The 27,059-nt window shown below is 32.7% G+C and overlaps 1 long non-coding RNA gene across 1 annotated transcript in view; it reads right to left on the bottom strand.

Moving 5' to 3' along the window:
* Positions 1 to 27,059, bottom strand: part of LOC144199915 (uncharacterized) — a 36,559-nt gene that overhangs the window by 1,776 nt on the left and 7,724 nt on the right. The window contains exon 2 of the long non-coding RNA XR_013327005.1: positions 10,031 to 10,111. This is a non-coding gene — a long non-coding RNA (uncharacterized LOC144199915). The remainder of the gene's footprint in view (positions 1 to 10,030; positions 10,112 to 27,059) is intronic.

The following is a 27,059-nucleotide window of genomic DNA, read 5'->3' as shown; positions in this document are numbered from 1 at the left end:
AATTGTAACATTTACTATTTGTTGGTTATTTTCTGTTTTGCGGTAAGAAAACAACTAATCAAAGGTACGGCTTATATGCGAAAAAAGACTTACCACGTTGCTATACTCTTTTTCACCCAAAAAAGTCTGCAATTTACTATTTGTTGGTTATTTTCTGTTTTTCAGAATGAAAACAACCATTACTGGATGATTATTGGGCGGCTTATACGCAAGAAATTCTAAAATTTAACAATTTTAAGCAAGTTATACGCATGCAAAAAAATTATGTAGTTTTTGACATCAACTCACTGCACAACTTCAGATTTAAAAACCATGATTGACTTAGATCAGGGGTGTCCAACATACGGCCCGCGGGCCGGATCTGGCCCGTCTGGTGGTTTGATACGGCCCGGGGAAGAAAGCTGCATTGTATAAAAAAAAATGAATTTTCTTTAAAATGTGTAGTTCTTGTATTATCCGCTAGGGGCGCAGTGTTTTAGTACGTGCAGACAACATGAATTGACATTTATTTATGTTCTTATGTTATTCTCTTGTTCATAATATATTGTTCCTAATGTAAAAGGAAAATTCGGTTCATAAACATTTTGATAATTTACTCATTCTTTGCACTAATTATTATTATTAGTGACTAATACAGTTTTGAAAAAAGTGGGCTTATTGTTAGTTCTATGTCATTTTGCAATGAGTTTACTGGTCCCGCCCGCTTGATCTCAAATTAAGATGTATTCGGCCCCCAGACCAAAGGGAGTTTGACCCCCCTGACTTAGATAGAATTATAAATCGACATAATAATACACTAAAATAAATTAACTTGAGAGTATTACAGAAATGAACTGCATGAAAAATGGTTTAGAAACAATTTACGTGGTGTGGTGGCTTTATGTATTAATTTATTCGACCTGAGGTCGTTGATAGGCAGGATTCTGTAAGTGTCTGCGCCCCGTCTGCGTCGTAAAATTCATGAATGGTTCTTTCAATTGGTTCATTTTTAGTAGTTTATGCTTCTTTTTAGGAATTTGGAATCTTACTCAATCACAGAAGTACAAAATATATTTTTAGTATTGCAGATTTACAAAAAAATTGTTACAAAAATATTTATCTACATAATTCTACGCAATTTTACCACACAAAAAAAATGCATACGATGAAAATAGTCACCAAAATAAAATAAAAAACCTGATTGACCGCCTACAGTCGATTATGCTTACTATGTTACCTTTATTTATTAACTAGAGTACATTTAACAACATTTGTGTCGAACAAAAGAAGCCAAGGACAAGGTTACTAGGACAGTGTCTTTCAACGCTAACACCCTTCGGCACGTGCAATCCTTAGCAACGGAATTGAGGCATTAACATTCGGTGGGGAATATGCTGTGTCTGCCATGTTGTGTGTGTCTATGTGTGTGTGTATATGTGTGTGTGTGTGTATATAAGTATGAACCTGAAAATTGGCTGGCTGGCGAAGGTCTAGTATCAGTCAACTCGCCTTCTTCACGCATGAAGAATTGGCCCTAGTGATTGTTCAAAATGTGAGCTTGGAGAAGAATGGCTAACACATATTGTATGCTAAAAGCTAAGATCAGGGGACATTTTAGCCTCAATCGTCTGATTCCATGACTACAGTGGTACCTCGAGATACGAGCTTAATGTGTTGCGGAATGAGCTCGTATGTCGATTTACTCGTAACTCAAATGAATGTTTCCCATGGAAATGAACTAAAAAGTAATTAATTTGTTCCAATCCACTGAAAAAACACTAAAAACAGGATAATGGATTGGAAAAATGTTTTTATTTGTTCTAATTCGCTATCTATTAACAAAGTAAGTAATAACTAGTGGTTTAATAGCACTAAAATGTGTTTAATAGTATACTAAAATTAGACATTTCGTGGAGGGGAGGGAGAGACTTTTAGCATAGCAACGTGCTTGTAACATAACATAAATAACAAACATAATATTTGCATTTTTTTTACTCGTGTCTCAAGATAAATATTTGCAAAAATGTTTACTCGTATCTCAAGATAAATATTTGCAATTTTTTACTTGTATCTCAAGATAAATATTTGCAATTTTTTTACTCGTATCTCAAGATAAATATTTGTAATTTTTTTACTCGTATCTCAAGATAAATTTGCAATTTTTTACTCGTATCTCAAGATAAATATTTGTAATTTTTTTACTAGTATCTCAAGATAAATATTTGCAATTATTTTTAGTCGTATCTCAAGATAAATATTTGTAATTTTTTTACTCGTATCTCAAGATAAATATTTGCAATTATTTTTAGTCGTATCTCAAGATAAATATTTGCAATTTTTTTACTCGTATCTCAAGATAAATATTAGCAATTGTTTTACTCGTATCTCAAGATTAATATTTGCAAATTTTTGTACTTGTCAAGATAAATATTTGCAATTTTTTTTCACTTGTATCTCAAGATAAATATTTGTAAAAAAATTACTTGTATCTTAAGATAAATATTTGTAAAAAAAATACTTGTATCTTAAGATAAATATTTGTAAAAAAAAATTACTTGTATCTTAAGATAAATATTTGCTTTTTTTACTCGTATCTCAAATTGCTCATATGTCGAGGTACCACTGTATTTTGCTATTTGGAATTACAACAAAACAGACACAACTAAGCGATATATAACAATGTTCCAATGTATTTTCTTCTAGAATAGTAATACCTTGACATACGAGTGTCCCAAAACAAGAGAAATTTGAGATATGAGGACATTTCAGAGCAATTGTGAGTGATAATCTTCGTTTTGAAGCTTTACATTTCATTATAACGACAATAAAAGCATTCAATTTATTTTGTAAATCAGGGTCTAGCATTTGTACAAAAAATGTTATGTGTACTACTACATTCAACATTCGCCTGACTTTTTCTGGCGGCTCTGCAAAAGTAACTTTTCAAGATATCGAAGCAATCGACCTGAAGTAAGACGGAAGGCTCATGTATATTCAAAAGCAAATTTCTTTTCGCCTTGAAAGTCTCTTTCTAGCGAGAAAAAGTAACGCTCTTGCTATATTTCAATGCAAAATTACTGGAATCACACATATGGATCATCATAAAGCTTCCTTTCTATTTTAGTCGCTTGTGAAAGTTTAGTAAAGTCAGCTGGCCCTTTGGCCCATATCCTCTTGCTTCGCTATCCGCTATCCTTAGCTCATAGTGACATGTGTGTGTGTCCATGTGTGTGTGTATATTTGTGTGTGTATATTTGTGTGTGTGTGTGTGTGTTCCATCTCAGCCTGAAAGCTCTTTCCTTTAATAGCTGATTCTTAACACAACCGTCTCCGTAAAGGAAAGTGGAGAGCCGGATGGTACACCAAGTCACCTCTACACTCGTTTTATAAAGTGCAGTAAGCCCTCGATTATTGTGGTCAATGTAGACTAGACTAGGTCGTGATAAACAGAAAAAATGCAAAGTAGGGTCACCCCTATTTAAAAAAAATGTGTTTCAGGTACTGTATTTTCACGACTATAAGGCGCACCCTCAATGAATGAAATTTTTTCCATATATAAGGCGCACTGTATTATAAGGAGCACTGTCTATTTTGGAGAAAATGTAAGACTTTTAAGTGCGCCTTATAGTGGTGAGAATACAGTAATTGCTATTGTCTTCCAGGTATGAAGCACTCACGCACTACACAGTCACCTCTAGAGCCAGCTATTGTTGATGTTTTGTATAAAATCTTGCAGTGGGGGAGGAGCTATATGATGGAAGATTTTGTAAACTAAGATGGCATCTGCATATTTAACAGTATTCTTTCAGTTCAGGCGTTTGTGTTTTTTTTTTAATATCCGACAGCGGTGGTTTTTCACTTTTGGTTTTCTGTTTTTTCCATATATAAGGCGCACTGGATTATAAGGCGCACTGTCCATTTTGGAGAAAATGTAAGACTTTTAAGTGCGCCTTATAGTGGTGAAAATACGGTAATTGCTATTGACTTCCAGCTATGAAGCACTCACTACTTTACAGTCACCACTAGAGCCAGCCATTGTTGAGGTTTTGGATTTTTTTGGTATAAAATCTTGCAGTGGGGGAGGGGCTATATGGTGGAAGATGTTGTAAACTAAGATGGCATCTGCATATTTAACAGTATTGTTTCAGTTCAGGCGTTTGTGTTTTTTTAATATCTGACAGTGGTGGTTTTTCGTTTTTCAGGTTTTTCCATATATAAGGCGCACTGGATTATAAGGCGCACTGTCCATTTTGGAGAAAATTTAAGACTTTTAAATGCGCCTTATAGTCGTGAAACAGGTATGTATAGATCGTATGTATACATCTGATAACAGTTTGTTTTCTCCTTGACCCCCGAATGTTAGCCACCTGAATTTCCCTGATCAGCACTTTATTTCCTTTCCAGTGTTCTTCTTCTTTTGCCTTTTGCGAAGGGGCAAGGGGTGGGGTTGAAGTGCCAATCCCACAATCCCTTACTCCTGGAGGGGGTGGGGGGAGAGGGGGGGTGGACTTTATCATTGTCCGACTGTCCTTCAAGAATTACGACCACCTTCCAGAACCTGAGTCAGCATTAGATCACCTTTACAGAGAATGCTGTTAATGGACTCTGTTCATTTGAAATTACTTTGTCGTGGCGAAGTGGTACGACACGCCAACACGTGTTTTTTTTCGAGCCAAGCTAATATCGCAAAAGGTTCCATTGTTGGATTGATCCATTGAGGGAGACATCTTTGTATTTGAATTCATAGTATTTTGCAGAGGGCGACAACTGGCTGTTTGTCAATCAAAAATGCCGATGACGTCTAAGAATGGGCTGAAATGATTGGATGAAGTCCAGCTGTATACAAGCGATCAATTTTCTAACAGCTAATTCGCTAATTTGATACACCCAAGGGCATTGGTCGTTTGTTTATGGGGTTTGGTTTTGGACATTATATTTCAAGGCAGTTGCTATTATAGTAATCGATTTGTTAGAGGTTGTTTATCAAAATGTGGTAATTTGTTGGATAACGTCTTAAGTTGAAGTGTGTTTTTTGTTGTTGTAAAGAATATGAAGGTTTAATATAGGCGTGTTAAACCCATGTGGGTTGAAGCGGTTTATTTTTTGGGGCCAAAAGTTAACTTACGTGGGGCCATTGAATGTTAATTTCCATCTATTTATATTATGTATATGTGTATGTGTATGTTTGTATGTGTGTATGTATGTGTGTGTGTATGTATGTGTACGTGTGTATGTGTGTTTTTGTGTGTATGTATGTGTGTATGTGTGTGTATGTGTGTGTATGTGTGTGTATGTGTGTGTATGTGTGTGTATGTGTATGTATGTGTATGTATGTATGTGTGTATGTGTGTATGTGTATGTATGTGTATATGTGTATGTATGTATGTGTTTTTGTGTGTTTGTATGTGTGTGTTTTTGTGTGTATGTATGTGTTTATGTGTGTGTATGTATGTGTATGTGTGTGTATGTGTGTGTGTTTGTATGTGTGTATGTGTGTGTATGTGTGTGTATGTGTGTGTATGTGTGTATGTGTGTGTATGTGTGTGTATGTATGTGTGTATGTATGGGTGTGTGTGTGTTTTTGTGTGTATGTGTGTATGTGTGTGTTTTTGTGTGTATGTGTGTGTTTTTGTGTGTATGTGTATGCATGTGTGTGTATAAGTATGCGTGTGTGTATGTGTGTGTGTGTGTGTGTGCGTATATATATATATATATATATATATATATATATATATATATATATATATATATATATATATATATATATATATATATACAAAGAAAGAACGTTTGTGTCAGCATTTTTGGGAAATATTTGGTGACGTTTTTATATATATATATATATATATATATATATATATATATATATATATATATATATATATATATATATATATATATATATATATATATATATATATACATATATATATATATATATATATATATATATATATATATATATATATATATATATATATATATATATATATATATATATATATATATATATATATATATATATATATATATATATATATATATATATATATATATATATATATATATATGTACACACAGACACACACACACATACAAAGAAAGAACGTTTGTGTCAACATTTTTGGGAAATATTTGGTGACGCTTTTCATACTGTAAAAAAATCCTGGAAATGATGAATGTGTGAATACACATTGATGGTGAGCTCCCTATTAATCAATAGTTTATCTAAAAAAAGGACCTTATTTGGCAGCTCTTGTAACACCAGTGCACATTCCTATAGTATCTAAATATGGCCGACCTCTGTGTTTCATCTTCTACCTGAGTACGTATACTGAAAGCTCAAAGACTGCCAACAACAGCATTCTGGGGTTAATAAATGAGGCAGAAATGGGGGTTGACCTCCAGAAGATTCATAAGATGATTAAAAACGCTGCTTTGACTCAGCACAAAAGAAGAGAGCCTCATGACAACCTTGACATTCTAACTGAGTGATTTGTGTGCTCTCGTATACTCGCAAGCTGCCGCTAAGATTCTCCTCAATGCTATCATCTTTTGTCAATCATCGTTCATTTGTTAGAGAAACTCTTGTTCATATTTCATCTATCCGTACTGACATAATTTTTCCCTTGGGAAATAATAGGACAAATGACTAGACATATCAGGTAAGGGATCAAACTGATGACATCATCATACTTTTTTTCATGCGCAAGAACCTTTTTTTTAAATTAAAAATTAAAAATAATAATAATAAAAAAATAATGATTTACTTGAACTACCTGAAAAAAAAACAATATTTTATTATATATATATTTATGATAAAAAAATTTTAGTTTTCAGGCAAATACAGGTACTCACTTTTAGAATAAAATGTATGTATGTATATATATATATATATATATATATATATATATATATATATATATATATATATATATATATATATATATATATATATATATATATATATATATATATATATATATATATATATATATATATATATATATATATATATATATATATATATATATATATATATATATATATATATATATATATATATATATATATATATATATATATATATATATATATATATATATATATATATATATATATATATATATATATATATATATATATATATATATATATATATATATATATATATAGATAGATAGATAGATAGATAGATAGATAGATAGATAGATAGATAGATAGATAGATAGATAGATAGATAGATAGATAGATAGATAGATAGATAGATAGATAGATAGATAGATAGATAGATAGATAGATAGATAGATAGATAGATAGATAGATAGATAGATAGATAGATAGATAGATAGATAGATAGATAGATAGATAGATAGATAGATAGATAGATAGATAGATAGATAGATAGATAGATAGATAGATAGATAGATAGATAGATAGATAGATAGATAGATAGATAGATAGATAGATAGATAGATAGATAGATAGATAGATAGATAGATAGATAGATAGATAGATAGATAGATAGATAGATAGATAGATAGATAGATAGATAGATAGATAGATAGATAGATAGATAGATAGATAGATAGATAGATAGATAGATAGATAGATAGATAGATAGATAGATAGATAGATAGATAGATAGATAGATAGATAGATAGATAGATAGATAGATAGATAGATAGATAGATAGATAGATAGATAGATAGATAGATAGATAGATAGATAGATAGATAGATAGATAGATAGATAGATAGATAGATAGATAGATAGATAGATAGATAGATAGATAGATAGATAGATAGATAGATAGATAGATAGATAGATAGATAGATAGATAGATAGATAGATAGATAGATAGATAGATAGATAGATAGATAGATAGATAGATAGATAGATATATATATATATATATATATATATATATATATATATATATATATATATATATATATATATATATATATATATATATATATATATATATATATATATATTTATATATATATATATATAGTCAGAAATCATCTGTTTGGGCTGACTAGCGGTCGAATGGTTGGCAGTTTTGGGCTTTTGAATGGTTGGCTGATTGGACACTTTAAATTGCACCTAGCTACTAGTGATTGGTTGTTTGTCTCCTTGTACCCGATAATGCTAGTAAAAGACGGGAATGTTTTTAAAAAGGAGCTTCATTGCTAAAAGTTCACATTGTCCAAATCCTTAACCTGGACGTGATCTTGCAAAAAAAATCAAGGTCAGGCAGTACATGAGTCTACAGCCACAAACAGTAATGGCCGTGCATTGGCGTTCGAGTCCAGACGAACAAGTCGACTGGCCCGCCTGCCGCTACAGATCAGCGCCGCCCTCGTCATTGGACGTGACAGCCACAAGCGTCCCGTGTGAAAATAGCCACCATACGGCTGTTATACGCTTCAGTAACAGAGCTCCACTTAAGTGGGTTGACGGAATCACATTTCAGACGGCTCGATAGAAATTAAGTGATATGACTATAATCGTTTTGGGAAAAAAATGCTCGTTGAATGCCGATTTATTCGTTTTTTTGGTGTCATTAAACTTTTCATTTCAGATCTTTGTGCAGTTTTTTCTTTAAGAAAATATTTGATTGGAGGGTACCCATTTGGGCTCAAACTGACCACTAGGGGCAATTTAGAGTGGTTAACTAGCTAGCTTAGCATGCAGGTTTTTGGGATGTGGGAGGAAATCGGAGTACCCAGAGAAAACCCACACATGACCATGCACCTGGGATCAAACCCACGACCCCAGAAGTGCGAGCCAGATGCACTAATCACTCATTCTACGGCAAAACTGTCAGACTCGGGTTGGTTTGCGGGCCGCTTTAATGTCATCTTGATTTCACGTGGGCCGGACCATTTTAAATATAATATTTAGATTTTTTTTATTTTACAAATGGATTAAAAGAACTGGATTAAAATCCCTGCATATTCAGTTTTCTAAAACAAAGTTTATTTTAGCTTTTTTTTTTAAATTTATTTATTTAAATGATTTTTGAACTAACAAGACAGAAAAAATGATTAAAAATTACAATTGTTGATTTAATATTTAGATTTTTTTTATATAAATGGATTAAAAGAACTGGATTAAAAGCCCTGAATATTCAGTTTTCTAAAACAAAGTTTATTTTAGATTTTTTAAAATTTATTTATTTAAATGATTTTTGGACTAACAAGACAGAAAAAATGATTAAAAATTACAATTGATGATTTAATATTTAGATTTTTTTTAATAAATGGATTAAAAGAACTGGATTAAAAGCCCTGAATATTCAGTTTTCTAAAACAAAGTTTATTTTAGATTTTTTAAAATTTATTTATTTAAATGATTTTTGGACTAACAAGACAGAAAAAAAGATTAAAAAAATTACAATTATTGATTTAATATTTAGATTTTTTTTAATAAATGGATTAAAAGAACTGGATTAAAAACCCTGAATATTCTGTTTTCTAAAACAAAGTTTATTTTAGCTTTTTTTTAAAAATGTATTTATTTAAATGATTTTTGAACTAAAAAGACAGAAAAAATGATTAAAAAATTACAATTATTGATTTAATATTTAGATTTTTTTTTAAATAAATGGATTAAAGGGACTGGATTAAAAGCCCTAAATATTTAGTTTTTTTATAGATCTAAAACAATGTTTATTTTAGCTTTTTTAAATATATTTTTAGATTTCACAAAATGATTTTTGAACTAAAAACACTGAAAAAATGATTAAAAAAATGACAATTATTGATTTAAAAGGGGGAAAATCAGAAAATGTAATATACATCTATACTCTTCATTTAAATTTTATCCTAAAACAGAAAATCTGCACTCATGATTGACTTTCCCAGGCCACACATAATGATGCAGCGGGCCAAATTTGGCACCCGGGCCGCCACTTTGACACAGGCCCTACGGCTTATCTGTTTAAACAAACCGTTCCACTATTAAGTCTTTCATTCAGATTTTTGCAAAGCATTCCATGTGGTAGAAATCGAGTGTAACGTATATACAATATGGTACTTACAATCACAATTGCTTCTGTAGTATTTTTGAGGGTAGTCCAGGAGAGTCATTTAGGTTTTAATGCAATTCATCCATCAAAGACCTTTAAAAAAATAAAAATAAAAGTGTTGACTTACCCTTTGCATCCACTATAGTTAATGTCAAGGTCAAACCTGTACAGGAAGATGACAATACACCCAATGGGAAAAGGGTTGAATAATGGTTCTACTTTCCTTGTCAAAAGAACATTTTTGCATTTTATAATGTTTTAGGGTGCCATTCTAGTGCTGGGGGGGGGGGTGTTGTCCTGTAAAATCTGCATTCAGTTAAAAAAAACAAAAAAAAATAATGTCCCTTGTCTCCTTGTGCCCTGCGATTGGCATATTGCAGTTCAGAAAATAAATGAATGAATGACAAGTTTTTTTGGGCTTGGTACATTTGGCGAAAAAAAATAACTGTACAATGTGATAATGACTTTTGGGGTTGTTTCTCTGCTGGAAGGACTGGTGCAGACATGGGCAAACTATGGCCCGCGGCTACATACGGCCCGCTAGTCCTTTTAATTTTTTTTATTAATTTCTTTCCCGAAGATGGCGCTGTCACGCGGAAGCCAGTGGCAGTAGCTGTGTCCACTCTTATTTGTTTTTTTTGTGTGTTTTACAGCCCCTCCAACTTTTTTAAATTCCATTTTAATATTTCTTAATACATTCCTTTTTACTTGACTTTGTACTTTATACTTTACTTTGTACTTTATACTTTACTTTGTACTTTATACTTTACTTTGTACTTTATACTTAACTTTGGACTTTGTACTTTGTTCTTTATACTTTTTACTTTACTTTGTACTTTGTTCTTGATACTTTTTACTTTACTTTGTACTTTATACTTTACTTTTTACTATATACTTTTTACCTTACTTTTTACTTTATACTTTTTACTTTACTTTGTACTTTATACTTTTGACTTTACTTTGTAGTTTATACTTTTGACTTTACTTTGTACTTTTTACTTTACTTTTTACTATATACTTTTTACTTTACTTTGTAGTTTTTATTTTGACTTTACTTTATACTTTTTACTTTACTTTGTACTTTATACTTTTTACTTTACTTTGTACTTTATACTTTTTACTTTGTACTTTATACTTTTTACTTTACTTTGTACTTTATACTTTTTACTTTGTACTTTATACTTTATACTTTTTACTTTGTACTTTATACATTTTACTTTACTTTGTACTTTGTACTTTATACTTTATACTTAAAACTTTAGTCCTTTTTTTGTTTATGTTACATATGTACTGTTAACAGATGCACTTTTTTATATGTATCGTATCTTATGCTGACCTGGCCCATCTGTCAACTTTTTAAAGTCAATATGGCCCCCCCGGGCCCAAAAGTTTGCCCACCCCTGAACTAGTGCATTTCATACTAGTGTGGGTAAGCGGTTCAGAAAATGAATGAATGTATATTGGATGCGGACAAATGTGGCCCTTAACAAATCCATGTTTGCACAATGACTGCTTCAAAATCCACATGGTATTTAAAAAAAAATCAGTGCTTTTTGAATGAAATATAGCCACCACTCAATGTGCCAATCATGGACAAACCTGATGGAAGCCATTTTCACCCTCTGGACAAAAGATCTTCTCGTTGAAGAAAATATCAGCGGAATGATAGAGTGTATTGGGCTCAGGCTATTATAAAAAGGAGAAGGGGTTGAAGGTGGTTATGGGGTGGTTGGAGGCTTTTTTTTTTTGGTCATGCTCCCGAGGACATCATGAAACATGGCTGATGAAAGGCTGGGAGGTCTGCCTGGGATCATTTGTTGAGATATTGCGAAGATAACAGCAGTCTTTTGGGCCTGCGGCAGAATCTGCCCAGCCTGAGGCAGATAGATAATATAAAGTGGCTTCTTGAGAACCTTGAACCCCCCCCCCCCCCCCTCCTGCTTCCATCACAGTCTGTTCGTAGCATTGTCGCTACTTAGCACGGCTAACCTTTGAAATCCTTCCGATGACTGTATTTTCACGACTATAAGGCGCACCACATTATAAGGCGCACCCTCAATGAATTACATTTTTTCTATATGTAAGGCGCACTGTATTATAAGGCACACTGTATTATAAGGCGCACTGTCTTATAAGGCGCACTGTATTATAAGGCGCACTGTATTATAAGGCGCACTGTATTATAAGGCGCACTGTATTATAAGGCGCACTGTATTATAAGGCGCATGTATTATAAGGTGCACTGTATTATAAGGCGCAAGTATTATAAGGTGCACTGTATTATAAGGTGCATGTATTATAAGGTGCACTGTATTATAAGGTGCATGTATTATAAGGTGCACTGTTCTATAAGGCGCACTGTATTATAAGGCGCACTGTCTATTTTGAAGAAAATTGAAGACTTTTAACTGCGCCTTATAGTGGTGAAAATACGGTAATTGCTATTGACTTCCAGGTATGAAGCACTCACTACTTTACAGTCACCTCTAGAGCCAGCCATTGTTGATGTTTTGGATTTTTTTTGTATAAAATCTTGCAGTGGGGGAGGAGCTATATGATGGAAGATGTTGAAAACTAAGATGGCATCTGCATATTTAACAGTATTGTTTCACTTCAGGCGTTTGTGTTTTTTTTAATATCCGACAGTGGTGGTTTTTTCGTTTTCTGTTTTTTCCCATATATAAGGCGCACTGGATTATAAGGCGCACTGTCTATTTTGGAGAAAATTTAAGACTTTTAAGTGCGCCTTATAGTCGTTAAAATACGTTAATTCAAATCGGTGAACAAAATTCATACAAAATTCTAAAATACTGGAAAATATAAAGTTAAAAGGTATGATGGCTATTTAAAAATATATTAGACTTTTTTGAAATCAGATTTTTTTGGGAGTGCAGTTTTGTTGTCAGATAAAAAGAAAGAAATCCAGTAAAAAAGTTAATACTCAATTTGAAATTTTCTAAAAATGTCTAAAATATAGGAAAATTGAAAGTTAACAGCTAAGACAGCTATTGAAAAAAATGCATACTTTATACTTTTTTAAATCTGATTTTTTAGTAGTTTTTGCCAGATAAAAAGAAAAAAATCCAGTAAAAAAGTTAATACACAATTTGAAATGATCAAAAAACGTAGAAAATGCGGTAAAAAACATAAAAAAAGTTGCCAGGTATGGTGTTAAATAACCTGCTTTATATGAATTACTGCTTCAGTATGGCGTTGACAGCCATTTTGCAAAGTAAACAACGCCTTCCCTCAACGCTAACACAAATTACAAAGCTAGCAACATCCATTTGCCGATAAAATTGTAACATTATAAACGCGTCATCTCGGATTTTATCATCCATTGGCAGAGTTTGAATTAAAATTTGAAAAAAAGGGGGTGTGTGTTCGTGAGGATTGTGTCAGCGTTACGTGAGACAAGTCTATATTTAGATATGTTCATTGATTTGCAGCTGACATATTACACCGGGCCTGTCTACAGCCCATAATTTAGGCAGACACACTGGTTGGCAAAAGCCCGTCAACTAAATCACGTCAAGTCTCATTGGCGCGTCTAAATTGAACGTCTCTGTCACTTTAAGGCTCGTAATGTAACAAAAACGTTCAATTCTTGGGAAATTGTGAAGCTCGTATCTCAAGATAAATATTTGCCCGAATTTTTACTCGTATCTCAAGATAAATATTTGCCCGTATTTTTAATCGTATCACGAGATAAATAGTTGCCCAAAATTTTACTCGCATCTCAAATTGCTCGTAGGTCGGGGCACTCGTATGTCAAGGTAAATATGAAATATTCAGGTTAGGAATTGCCAACTTGTAAAATATGTTAGCAACTTCCGATTGAATATTTAATAATGAGTAGAATGCCATGTCCTTCTCTGATTGGATGTAAACCCCTCCCCCCAAAAAAATCAACCAAGCAATTGACCAATGATGCAAATGTGCTGACACTGAATGACTGGGTATTAGCTTGCCAGCTAAAATGTCACTCACAATTGCATCTGTGAATATTAATTAAACTGCCGTCTGCAATCCCACAATTTCAAATGTCTCGGTTTTTGTTATCTATGACAAAGCATTTTTTTAAAATCCCTGCTTGATTCTTGGTAAACTATAGAATAAAAAATCTAATTGCTGTAATTTTTGACAGTCGTACTTTTTTATATACTTTTTTATATATATGTATAAATATGTATAAATATGTATATATATGTATATATATGTATGTGTATATATATGTGTATATATATATATATATATATATATATATATATATATATATATATATATATATATATATATATATATATATATATATATATATATATATATATATATATATATATATATATATATATATATATATATATATATATATATATATATATATATATATATATATATATATATATATATATATATATATATATATATATATATACATAGACACACATACACATAAGTACACATGCACATATATGTACACATGTACACATAAGTACACATATACACATATCCACATATACGTACACATATACACATATACACATATACGTACACATACACATATCCACATATACGTACACATATACACATATACACATACGTACACATATACACATATACACAACCACATATACGTACACATATACACATATCCACATACGTACACATATACACATATACACACATACGTACACATTTATACATATACACATATTCACATATACGTGGACATACACTTATACGTACACATACACATATACACACATACCTATATGTACACATGTACATATATACACATGTACCTATATGTATACATATACACATATACCGATATGTACACATATGTACACATATACGTACACATATACACATGTATACATGTGTATACGTGTATAACCCCAGACTCCAACCCCATCAAACACCCCAAACAAGAAACAACATTAAAAACACACGAACAAATGTCCTTTCAAACAATATTAAAACATTCCCCACCCAAAAAATATTTCAAGTCCTACCAACCCAACTCTTTCTCTCCCAGCCCCTCCCACTTTCGAGGCCCCTCCCCTTTCCCAACCTATCCCCACCCTCCAACACTCTCAGTGCCACTTGAAGTCTATTTTTTGCCACTCGTCACTAAATAAGGCCGTGTAACACAACCAGAATAGCCAGCCATGGACGGGGTCCACTCCCCTCACCCGTACCTTGGTATAAAAGTGCCAAGACCCTCGCCTTCCCCCCGATCGTCCCCCACATCCCTCCTTGTATCCGTCCGTCTCTTATACTTGTCTCCCTTTCCCCCAAAAAATGTCCTTTTAACTCCATTCCATCTCAATTACTTTTTTTTTTTTTTTTCCAGGCAGGAAACCTTTTATTTTGGAAGTTTCCATTTACCAACATCACCATTATTTTGGAAGATTTTTTTAAAGGGGTGACTAAGAGGAATAGATGGCTTAAAGGACAAGGCCCAGAAAAAAAAGAGTAAGAAAAAAAATGTTTTTATTTAAATTAGCTTCTATTTTATTTGAATTTATACTACTATTAATTTGTAAAAATGTTTACCTTCATCCTAAAATTCAATTTATTAATATTCAAAAAACAATATATTTCTTTTCATATTTTTTTGATTTTTATTTAATTATATATTTATTCTTGTCCATAAAATTCAATTTATACATGTTTTTTCATATTAAAAAAAATTAAATTGAATTTTATGAAGTATATATACAAATATATATAAATTAAAATGAAAAGAAATATGAAAAAATATATATTCAATACATAAGATTCAATTTATATATATTTTTTAATATAAAAAATATATAATATATAATTTTATTCAATTTATATATTTTTTAATATAAAAAATATATAATTATATTCAATTTATACAATTTGTTTAAATATGAAAAAATTATAATAATTGAATTTTATGAAGAAAAAATATGTATAAATAAATCAAAATAGAAAATAATATGAAAAAAATTATATTCAATATATAATTATATTCAATTTATATACTTTTTAATATGAAAAATATATAATACATAATATATAATTATATTCAATTTATATATTTTTTTCATATTAAAAAATATATAAATTGAATTTTATGAAAAATATACATACATAAATAAATAAAAATATAAATAAAAATGTGAAAAAAATTATATTGTTTTTTCTAAACCAAAAAACCCTTAAAAAAACACAAAATTTCACCCTTAAATCTTTTTATAACAACATTTTCCAACTTCTTTCCCTTACCTATCCTCCCTAAATCCCCCTAAACAACTGTCCTCATCCAATTTCTCTTCCACCTTAGCCATCCCCATTCTTTTCCCCATCCCCATTTGTCCTTCAGCTCCCTATCAGGACCCCCCATCTCCCCCCTTACCCCCCCCCCCCCCCCCCACCCCTTCTTCCCCAGGCCATCTTACCGGACAACTGACACGTTCCACTGCCCAGTCATCACTTGACGACCAATTCCTTCTTCTCATTAGCTGTTTTTTCTCTCCAATTTTCAATTTCTAGTCCCCCCACAACCCCCCACCCCCTTCCCTCCCATCCCACCTCACCCCCTCCCTCGTTATTACTACGTAGAAAGAGAGAGAGAGGGAAGCAAGACACGTCCCATGACCCTTTTCCTTTTCCTCTCCTGTCCTCTCCTTCACTCCTCTTCCTCTCCACATCCTCAAACTCCCCATCGCTGATTCAGCTACCGGCATTCGTCGCCCACGGCAACCGCCTCACCCCCACCCTGTTACGGGCCGTCCTGCTTCATCCGGACCACTCTAACACGGGTAAGTGCAAAAAGTGTACCTTTATTTTGCATGCTTTTCATTGCAAAATGGACTTTTTTAAGCATTTTCCCCAATTTTTTAGTCTATGTATAATTTAATCTAACTTAATTTAATTTAATCCGCTATGAAATTACTCCCCCGCATGACGGGTAGTCCATTTTTTTTTTTTTACACCGTAAGATTTGTCGCAATCGTGCGGCGCACGTGGTGGAAAACGCCAACTCGGCAGTTTGAAGGTGGGGTGAAAAGGTCAAGGGTTAAATTGTGTTGTTTTTAATTGGCTGTACTGTACAAGATTAAAAAAAATAACCTTATGCACTAAGTTTGTATTTGTTAACGTTTTTTGTAAGAATTTGCTTTGTCCTAAATTAGAAATTCTGCAGGAAAATAAGAGATATTTTTTGGCATTACTGGTTAATTGCTCCCCTTATTAATAATTGCAATTTCCCTTATTAAAAGATACAAAACATAACCATATCAATGTAATGCGGCATATATTTATTCACATAGTAAAAGTCTAAAATTTTCCACAAAGTGGATGAAATTCCCAATCAATATGCACTAAATTCTGTAGATGTCACTGTATGACGCTGATAGCTTGACTTTTTGTGTACATTGCTTGCTGACACGCTATATTTATATAGTGAAAAGGGTGAAATTGGAATAGATTTGCGCATATCAGGCTAAAAGTATGATAATGTTGGCGTATATGATGTTTTCGTATGCTACCAGTGACCGGGACGATCCGGATTAGAGCCAAAATGGCTGAAATGAGATCGGTTTCACTAAAATGTACTTTAAAAAATCACGTACAAAGGTTGTTATACGCCGTACACAATTTGAAGTGATCAAAAATGTGTAAAATACGGGGGAAATTGAAAGTTAAAAGGTATGACAGCTGTTTAAAAAAATATGTTATACTTTTTTGAAATCAGATTTTTTGGGGAGTAGTTTTGTTGCCAGATAAAAAGTAAAAATCCAGTAAAAAGTTAATACTCAATTTTAAATTGTCTAAAAATGTCTAAAATATGGGAAATTTTAAAGTTAACAGCTAGGACAGCTATTTAAAAAATGTATACAATGAAATGATCCAAAAACGTCTAAAATATGGCAAAAATTTAAAAAGGTACGACAGCTATCAAAAAATATATATCATACTTTTTATAAATCGGATTTTTGTCCGAGTACAGTTTTGTTGCCAGATTTTAAAAAAATCCAAAAAAAGTTGTTACACACTTTGAAATGATCAAAAAACGTCTACAATACGGGAACATTTAAAAGATATATACATCATACTTTTTTGCAATCCGATTTTTTAGTACCGTTTTGTTGCCAGATAAAAAAAGAAAAATCCAGTAAAATAGTTAATACTCACTTTGAAACGATCAAAAAAACGTACAAAATGCGGCAAAAACGTATACGTTGCCAGGTATGGCTTTAAATAACCTGCTATATATGAATAACCGCTCTAGTATGGCGTTGACATCCATTTTTTTGCAAAGTTGACAGGTATGACACATTCAAAATGACCCAAATGGCATGTTAAGGTTTTTTTTCTTATTTTTTTACCAAAATCCAAAGCTAAAAGTTTGACCTTAATTCCCTCAATATACCGCAACCTCACCACGGACAAACGCTTACGACTCTCCACATGGACAGAGAGAGAATTAATAATAGTTAGAAGGCACATTTGGAAAAGAGTTATGTCCTCCCGTTGCATTCCCTGGCTTCCACCAGCTAATTTTACCCGCATGGCAAATTCCGTGGAGATCAGCGGTGGTCAGCTGTCCGCTCTAAAGCTCCTGCGGGGGATGCTAGATGTGGCAACGTGTCAGGTGTCCCGTCCCAATAGGACATAGCGGGGGGCTAAAAGTCCATACGCAGCTGTTAGTGGACGTAATGGACAGGTATTCTTTGCGGACTGGTGCTAGGCAAAATGGCCGTATAACTTTGGACGTCGTTTTATGTGTTTTAGTCGTCAAATTTTATGATTTTTGCAGTTTTTAATGGGATTTTTGGCATTTGTGGAAAGTTTAAGTTCTATTTTGAAATTGATTTTTTGTTCATTTTATTCACAAATCCAAGAAATTTACATATCTTCAACAAATAAAAGTTTTTGGGGCTTTTTTTTAGTTAAAAAAGAATGTAAGATGCGCCTAAAATTAGGATTAAAAATCAATTTTTATGTTGGAAAATTATTTTTTTAGGGGGAGAATTTGAATTAATTGGGAAATGCTGGAGGAATATGTTTTTATTTATTTAAATATTTTTGTGTAAATACTTTAATCCAGAAAAAAAACACGTGTTAGCCTTTTTGGTAGATTATTGTGGTATATTTTTGTTTTGTTTTAATTTGTAGATCAACTATGATTTGTTTATTTTTTATTTAAATTAGCAAGATGACATCTAAAGTTTTTTTTATATTTTGGGTTGCTAGATTTTAACATTTTTTCATGCAATTAAAATTCAGTTTTTACACAATTTAAATGCCATTTATTCTCCGGACCATTTACATATAATATTTGTCTTTATTTGTATTTTTTTTACTGGATTAAAAGCCGTAAACATTAATTTTTTATAGATCTAAAACAATGTTTATTTGAGTTTTTTTCTTATTAAAGCAAAACAATTGTTAGTTTTTAATTTCAAAAGAAAACATTTTTTGTCAAAATTATATTCAATATTAAAGTGGAAAACATAAATATTTTTATGCTATATATATATATTTTTTTAATTTTACCAAATGATTTTTCAGCTAAAAACCCAAAAGAAAAAAATATATAAAAAATTGCAATTATTGTTTTAAAATTGAGAAATATAATAAACACCCATAATATCACACATATATAATATACAATTCTAATTCAAATTCAATTTAAAATAAAAAGTCATGATTTACTTTTTCGGACCGCACAAAATGACGCGGCGGACCAAATTTGGCCCGCGGACCGCCACTTTGACACCAGTTGTCTATCAGGTCAGCTATTGGTACAGTGCCTGGTATACCAGCATGGGTTCAATTCCCACTTGGTAGTTGTGAATCTGAATTTTCGTCAATGTTTGTCCTTTTTTTTGTGGCCACGCCCTTTTTGCTGAAGTCAACTGTGATTGGCTCTCGCGCCCAGTGACTCTAAATAGAATAACCAATGTTGAAATAAGGTAAAATGATAGCTTTGGGTGGCTTAAATTTCCACTCCGTAACGCTACGGATGAAAAAAAGAGAATGCTTGTCATTCCTTCGGCGTCCATCTTTTTTTATGATTGACTGGTCGCCAGCACAGGAAAAAAAAAGTTGGGAAATTCTCCAGGTCATGTTACAGTATATTTAATGATATGCTTGGCATTATTCTTCTCACCTTTCTTGGCTAATTCCCTAGACGGCCATTTTGGCTCATTCCTGTCAAAAGGTCTATTTTCACTTAACCTCGTTTGAATTGCAGATGAATGGCTTTTTAAATTCCATCCCAGAAACGAGTGTGTCAAAGTGGCGGCCCGGGGCCCAAATCTGGCCCGACGCATCTTTTTGTGTGGCCCGGGAAAGTTAATGATGAGTGCTGACTTTCTGTTTTAGAATTAAATTCAAATGAAGAGTATAGATGTATATTAAATGTCCTGATTTAACCCCTTTTTAAATCAATAATTTTATTTTTTAATCAATTTTTTTCTGTGTTTTTAGTTCAAAAATCATTTTGTAAAATCTAAAAAATATTTAAAAAAAAATCTAAAATAAAAATAGTTTTAGATTTATAAAAAAAACTGAATATTCAGGGCTATTAATCCAGTTCTTTTAATCCATTTATAAAAAAAAAATCTGAATATTATATCTAAAATGGTCCGGCCCACATGAAATCGAGTTGACGTTAATGCGGCCTGTGAACCAACCCGAATCTGACACCCTTGCTCTACATCCCAGGTGTCAAAGTGGCGGCCCAGGGGCCAAATATGGCCCGGGAAAGTAAATGATGAGTGCCGACTTTCTGTTTTAGGATCAAATTAAAATGAAGAGTATAGATGTATATTAAATATCCTGATTTAACCCCTTTTAAATCAAAAAATTGTCATTTTTTATCAATTTTTTCTGAATATGGTGTTGAAAATTGTGAATCAGGGGGCGGCTTATACGAGGGAAATTGTCAAATCCAATGATTTTAAGGCACTTTTAAGGGTATTGCTTAAACCTAGAGGCGGATAATATCCAAGCTAAAGGTTATATATAGATAAACTCTCTCTCCAGAATTAAAAAAAATACAATTAATAAGCAGTTTGCATGACATTTTTGGCTATGTCAGCAGTTTTGTACTTCAAGGTGAAAGATTCCTCACTTAAGACGATCTTTTCTGTGCAATTGCCGTCTTAAAATATGTGACGAAGACAACAGTAACAGCTGTTCACCCGTTTTTGACCTCACACACGCATTAAGGCATGCAAATTTTGCAACATTGTTTCGAACAAAGCTCATTAAATATCTGATGCAGTAACAGTTCAATTTGGTTAATAGCCTTTGTACATTTGCTTAGAAATTGGTATCGATCCCTGAGAAATCCCATGTGTACGTTAGCATGCCTTTTCCGTTAGCGATTTAAATATCCTGGTCATTTTCAACAGGTGTTAGTGATGATTTCCAGAATTGGAATTTTTTTTGGTTGCCCTGAGATAAGAGTCAAATTTGAGATAAGAGCATACGATGCAGCTTCTAGTTGGTTCTTTTTCATGACGAGGGGAAGGGCTTCTTTTAATATGGATGTATACCTGTCAACCTCTGCTGATAACTGCCCTTATAAATGATTACCATACCGCACTTAAAAGTCTGAAATGTTCTCCAAAATAAACAGTGCGCCTTATAATCCAGTGCGCCTTATATATAGAAAAAAACGAAAAACCACCACTGTCGGATATTTAAAAAAACACTAACGCCTGAACTGAAACAATACAGTTAAATATGCAGATGCCATCTTAGTTTACAAAATCTTCCATCATATAGCTCCTCCCCCACTGCAAGATTTTATACCAAAAAATCCATCAAAAACATCAACAATGGCTGGCTCTAGAGGTGACTGTAAAGTAGTGAGTGCTTCATACCTGGAAGTCAATAGAAATTACCGTATTTTCTCGACTATAAGCCGCACTTAAAAGTCTTACATTTTCTCCAAAATAAACAGTGCGCCTTATAATACAGTGCGCCTTATATATGGAAAAACCAGAAAAAAAACGAAAAACCACCTCTGTCGGCTATTAAAAAAACACAAACGCCTGAACTGAAACAATACTGTTAACTATGCAGATGCCATCTTAGTTTACAACATCTTCCATCGTATAGCTCCTCCCCCACTGCAAGATTTTATACCAAAAAAATCCAAAACATCAACAATGGCTGGCTCTAGAGGTGACTGTGAAGTAGTGAGTGCTTCATACCTGGAAATCAATAGCATATACCGTATTTTAACGACTATAAGGCGCACCTAAAAGTCTTACATTTTCTCCAAAATAGACAGTGCGCCTTACAATCCAGTGCGCCTCATATATGGAAAAAAAACAGAAATGCAAAAACGAAAAACCACCACTGTCGGATATTAAAACAACACAAACGCCTGAACTTAAACAATACTGTTAAATATGCAGATGCCATCTTAGTTTACAACATCTTCCATTATATAGCTCCTCCCCCACTGCAAGATTTTATACAAAAAAATCCAAAACATCAACAATGGCTGGCTCTAGAGGTGACTGTGAAGTAGTGAGTGCTTCATACCTGGAAGTCAATAGCAATTACCGTATTTTCACCACTATATGGCGCACTTAAGACTTAAATTTTCTCCAAAATAGACAGTGCACCTTATAATACAGTGCACCTTATATATGGAAAAAATGTCATTCATTGAGGGTGCGCCTTATAATGCGGTGCGCCTTATAGTCGTGAAAATACGGTAGTTCTAACTCGATAGCCGGTTGGTTGGGTGGGATCCAAGGAACCAGAACATGATGTCATCAAGGAATTTGGCCCATTTGGGGGACATACTTCTTTATATGCCCATATGAACAAGAGCAGCTATGGAATGTAAAGAAGTATGTATCTCAGGTCGGGACATTTGGCAACTCAAGTGTTCATCCTAAATACGTCGGTCTGTAGTATTTGGAATTAAGAAAGTAGTAGCACAGTATTTTCTAGCATGTATAACGGATTTATCGTAAAAAAAATCAAGGGTACGGCTTATATGCGCATAAATGAGACTTGACATGCTCAAAATTGCATGGTGACAACGCCATAATGTAAGACAAGTGATTTATTTCAAAATAGAGAAAAGATAAATAGACAAAACGCTAAGTAAATTTTATTTTGACGTCTATAAATTCAAGAAAAAAAATTAACCATATTTTGCATAAAACGTAAACCAAGAACTCACTTACTATTTGTACTCCCTATTAAAACCATGAATTTTATTATATTATAATAGAGTATTTTATTTTTATTTTATTATTTTTTATTATAATCTAGTATTTATTTATATTTTATTTTTTTTATTTGGTCTTTTTCTCCATTCAAAGTAATACATTTGTACTCCCTGAATTTTATTATATTATGATTATATTTTATTTATTTTTAATTTTTATTACGAGTTTTAGCACTTTCCTCAATTTTTCATTTGATCTTTTTCTCCATTCAAAGTAACACATTTGTACCCCCTGAATTTTATTATATTATTATTATTATATTTTTTTTATTTGTATTTTTTTACGAGTTTGAGTACTTTGCCCAATTTTGCATTTGGTCTTTTTCTCCATTCAAAAAAACACATTTGTACTCCTTATTAAAACCATGAATATGAAGTTGAAAATTATGAATCAGGGGGCGGCTTATACGCGAGAAATTCTAAAATCCAACGATTTTAAAGCCATTTTAACAAGTACGGCTTATATGCGAGTAAATATGCTAAGTTTATGTTTCATAAGTCATCTATCAAGACCATTTTTTTGTCTGAATCGGCTCCATTTGATACTACAACAAAAATATTCAGCGAGTTGCAAAGGATAAGATTGCTGTACCAGCACGAATCAGCATTTTGCCCACCATTGATGTTAAGGGTATCTTTTTCAGTGTACCCTTCAAACTTGATGGAACGTCGCGTTTTCCATGATGTGCTAGTTGGCTTTCTAATTGCCTCTTGATTTTTCTGACCCATTTTCACCACCAGTGCACACGTTACTGATAGACAGCAGTTTCCAGTAAGTGGTGCAGTGATTAAATGCTAATGAAATGCTAATGGATAGCGCTTTCCAAAATAAAATGCTTAAAAATGAACAAAAATATATATTTTTTTTACTTTTAAACATTTTTTAATGTTAAAAATCTTTGTTTTTTAAACAGTCAGCAGAGTTGAATATTTGTAATTTTGTTTTTGTTTTAATGATTTGTGAGGCGGAACGGTTAGCGCGTTAGCCTCGCAGTTTTGGGGTCGAGGGTTCGATCCCAGGTGAGACCTCACAGTTTGGACTTTTTGGAGTTTGCATGTTCTCCCCGGGCTTGGGTGGGTTTTCTCCGGTTACTCCAGTTTCTTCCCACATCCCCCAAAAATGGTATAGTGGTTGAATACTTTAAATTAGCTAGCTAGCTAGTTAGCTAGCTAGTTATGAAATTGAGCATGAATAGTTGTCCCTTGTCTCTACAAGCCCTGTGATTGGCTGGCCACCGATTCAGGGTATCCCCTGCGTGGTACACGTAGTTATCTGGGATAGGCTCCAGCACCCCCTGCAATCCTTGTGGATACTCGCGTTTGATTCACTGAAATTTTACAGCAATTTCAAGTCGAGGTCTGAGTAATATTGGTTATTATTTACATATTTGTACAATATTACATTCATTTATTTTCAACACTAATCTTAATCAGATATACTTCTTGATAATTTTATTTGTGTATTTCTGTGTATATTCTGATATATATATATAGGAAATGTATTGATGTTTTCGTAATTTAGATCTTTTTTGTGTATCTTAAGGCACTCATTTGCATCTCAAAAAAATTGTTGTAACCTGAAATGTACGTATCTAGAGGCATTTGTAAGTAGAGGTATGACTGTGGTATGTTAGGAATAATAGGGGTGATCCTATTTTGTGGTTTTTCAATTCTCACGGCTTATGTTGGGATACATTAGCGGCGATATTTGAGGGATTACTGTATATGCAATTTAGCTATCTGTAGGTTCGGAAGAAAATAAAACTAGTTTACATCCTGGTCCTTCAGATGTTATTTCTGTATACGGCTATAGTGATCATAAAATATGGTGTTAAAGTCACTCTGTCAGTAGATGACAAGGGTGTCAGACTCGGGTTGGTTCGTGGGCCGCTTTAACGTCAACTTAATTTCACGATGATTTTAGATAAAATATTTAGATTTTTTTGTATAAATTGATTAAATGAACTGGATTAAAAGCCCTGAATATTTAGTTTTTTTTATAGATCTAAAACAATGTTTATTTTAGCTTTTTTTAAATGTATTTTTAGACATTACAAAATGTTTTTTTAACTGAAAAAAATGGATAAAAAAGTAAAATTATTGATTTTTTAGGGGGAAAATAAGAAAAAAAGAAAAACAGAAAGTTGCCACTCATGATTTACTTTCCCGGGCCACAAAAAATGATATGGAGGGGCCATGTTTGGCCCCCGGGCCGCCACTTTGACACATGTGGTATACAAGTTTAGTGAAGTTGTTTTAATCATTTTAACGTGTTTTTTTAATGGATCTAAAACGATGTTTATTTTAGCTTTTTTTTTTACTTATATTTTTTTTATTTTAGAAAATTATTTTTGAATTAAAAACAGAAAAAAAATGATTAAAAAATTACAATTATTGATTGAAAATGGGTAAAAATCAGTAAATTTAATATACATCTATACTCTTCATTTTAATTTGATCTTAAAACAAAAAGTCAGCACTCATCATTTACTTTCCCGGGCCACACAAAATGATGCAGCGGGCCAAATTTGGCCCCTGAACCGCCACTTTAACACATCTGGTATATAACTTTGCCAAAGTCGTTTTAATAATTTTAACCTGGCTTTAAACCTCAAAACAGAATCACGTAAAACACCAAATATGGCTAAAAAAAAAAGTAAAGTACCCTTGAAAAACGCAACCCATAGTAAGTCTAGCGTAGGATTACATGCTACAAAAGAGGCAATGACTGGATTAATGTAGTGTTTTCCCTTGGTCTTTGACTGTGTATTATATGGATAGGGTGGGGCAGCCATTGTACGGGGGATGGGGGGATTGTGGGCGGAGATTGTTCTGTCACTTTCCCTGTGTCAGCAGGTGGAAGCTCTCATCAGGACATTAAATATGCAACAATGCTGACTGCGGCACCACGCTGAGCCAGCCATAACCGCATGAATGCATGTGGGAGGGGGGGTGCGGGGGTCCTTGACAAGTAAAACGGCAGTGCGCACACGCATGCAATGCGCACATGCATCCAAACGACATGCAGGGATGCCCCGACCTTCCCTTCTTGTTTAGCTGATTGACCTTTTTACCATCTGTGAGAAACTATAGCGAAATCTATGAAGAAAGCAATGATTCCATTGAAGTGAAATAATAACAATAAACAGATGAATAAATAGTCAATAAGTAATAGTTAACATAAAGCAGGGGTGTCAGACTCGGGTTGGTTCGCAGGCTGCTTTAACGTCAATTTGATTTCAGGTGGGATGGACCATTTTTGATATAATATATAGATTTTTTTTAATAAATGGATTAAAAGCACTGGATTAAAAACCCTGAATATTCAGGTTTTTATAGATCTGAAACAATGATTATTTTAGATTTAAAAAAAATATTTTTACATTTTACAAAACGATTTTTGAACTAAAAACACGAAAAAAATGGTTTAAAAAATGACAATTATTGATTTAAAAGGAGGAAAATCATGAAATTTAATATACATATATACTCTTCATTTTTCATTCATATTTTACGTTATAAATCACATTATGTTACAAGGAACTTAGTTGATCACGAGCCAACAACAAATATTCAATAAGTATTTCCGATCCCTTTAAAGCACAGGTGTCAAAGTGGCAGCCCGGGGGCCAAATCTGGCCCACCGCATCATTTTGCGCGGCCCAAGAAATCATAAATCGTAAATCATGGGTGCAGACTTTCTGTTTTAGGATGAAATTAAAATGAAGAGTATAGATGTATATTAAATTTCCAAATTTTCCCCATTTTAAATCAATAATTGTCATTTTTTAA

Source organism: Stigmatopora nigra, chromosome 1, assembly GCF_051989575.1.
Source record: "Stigmatopora nigra isolate UIUO_SnigA chromosome 1, RoL_Snig_1.1, whole genome shotgun sequence".
NCBI classification, from domain to species: Eukaryota; Metazoa; Chordata; class Actinopteri; order Syngnathiformes; family Syngnathidae; genus Stigmatopora; species Stigmatopora nigra.
This window is presented reverse-complemented; position numbering and strand designations above follow the sequence as displayed.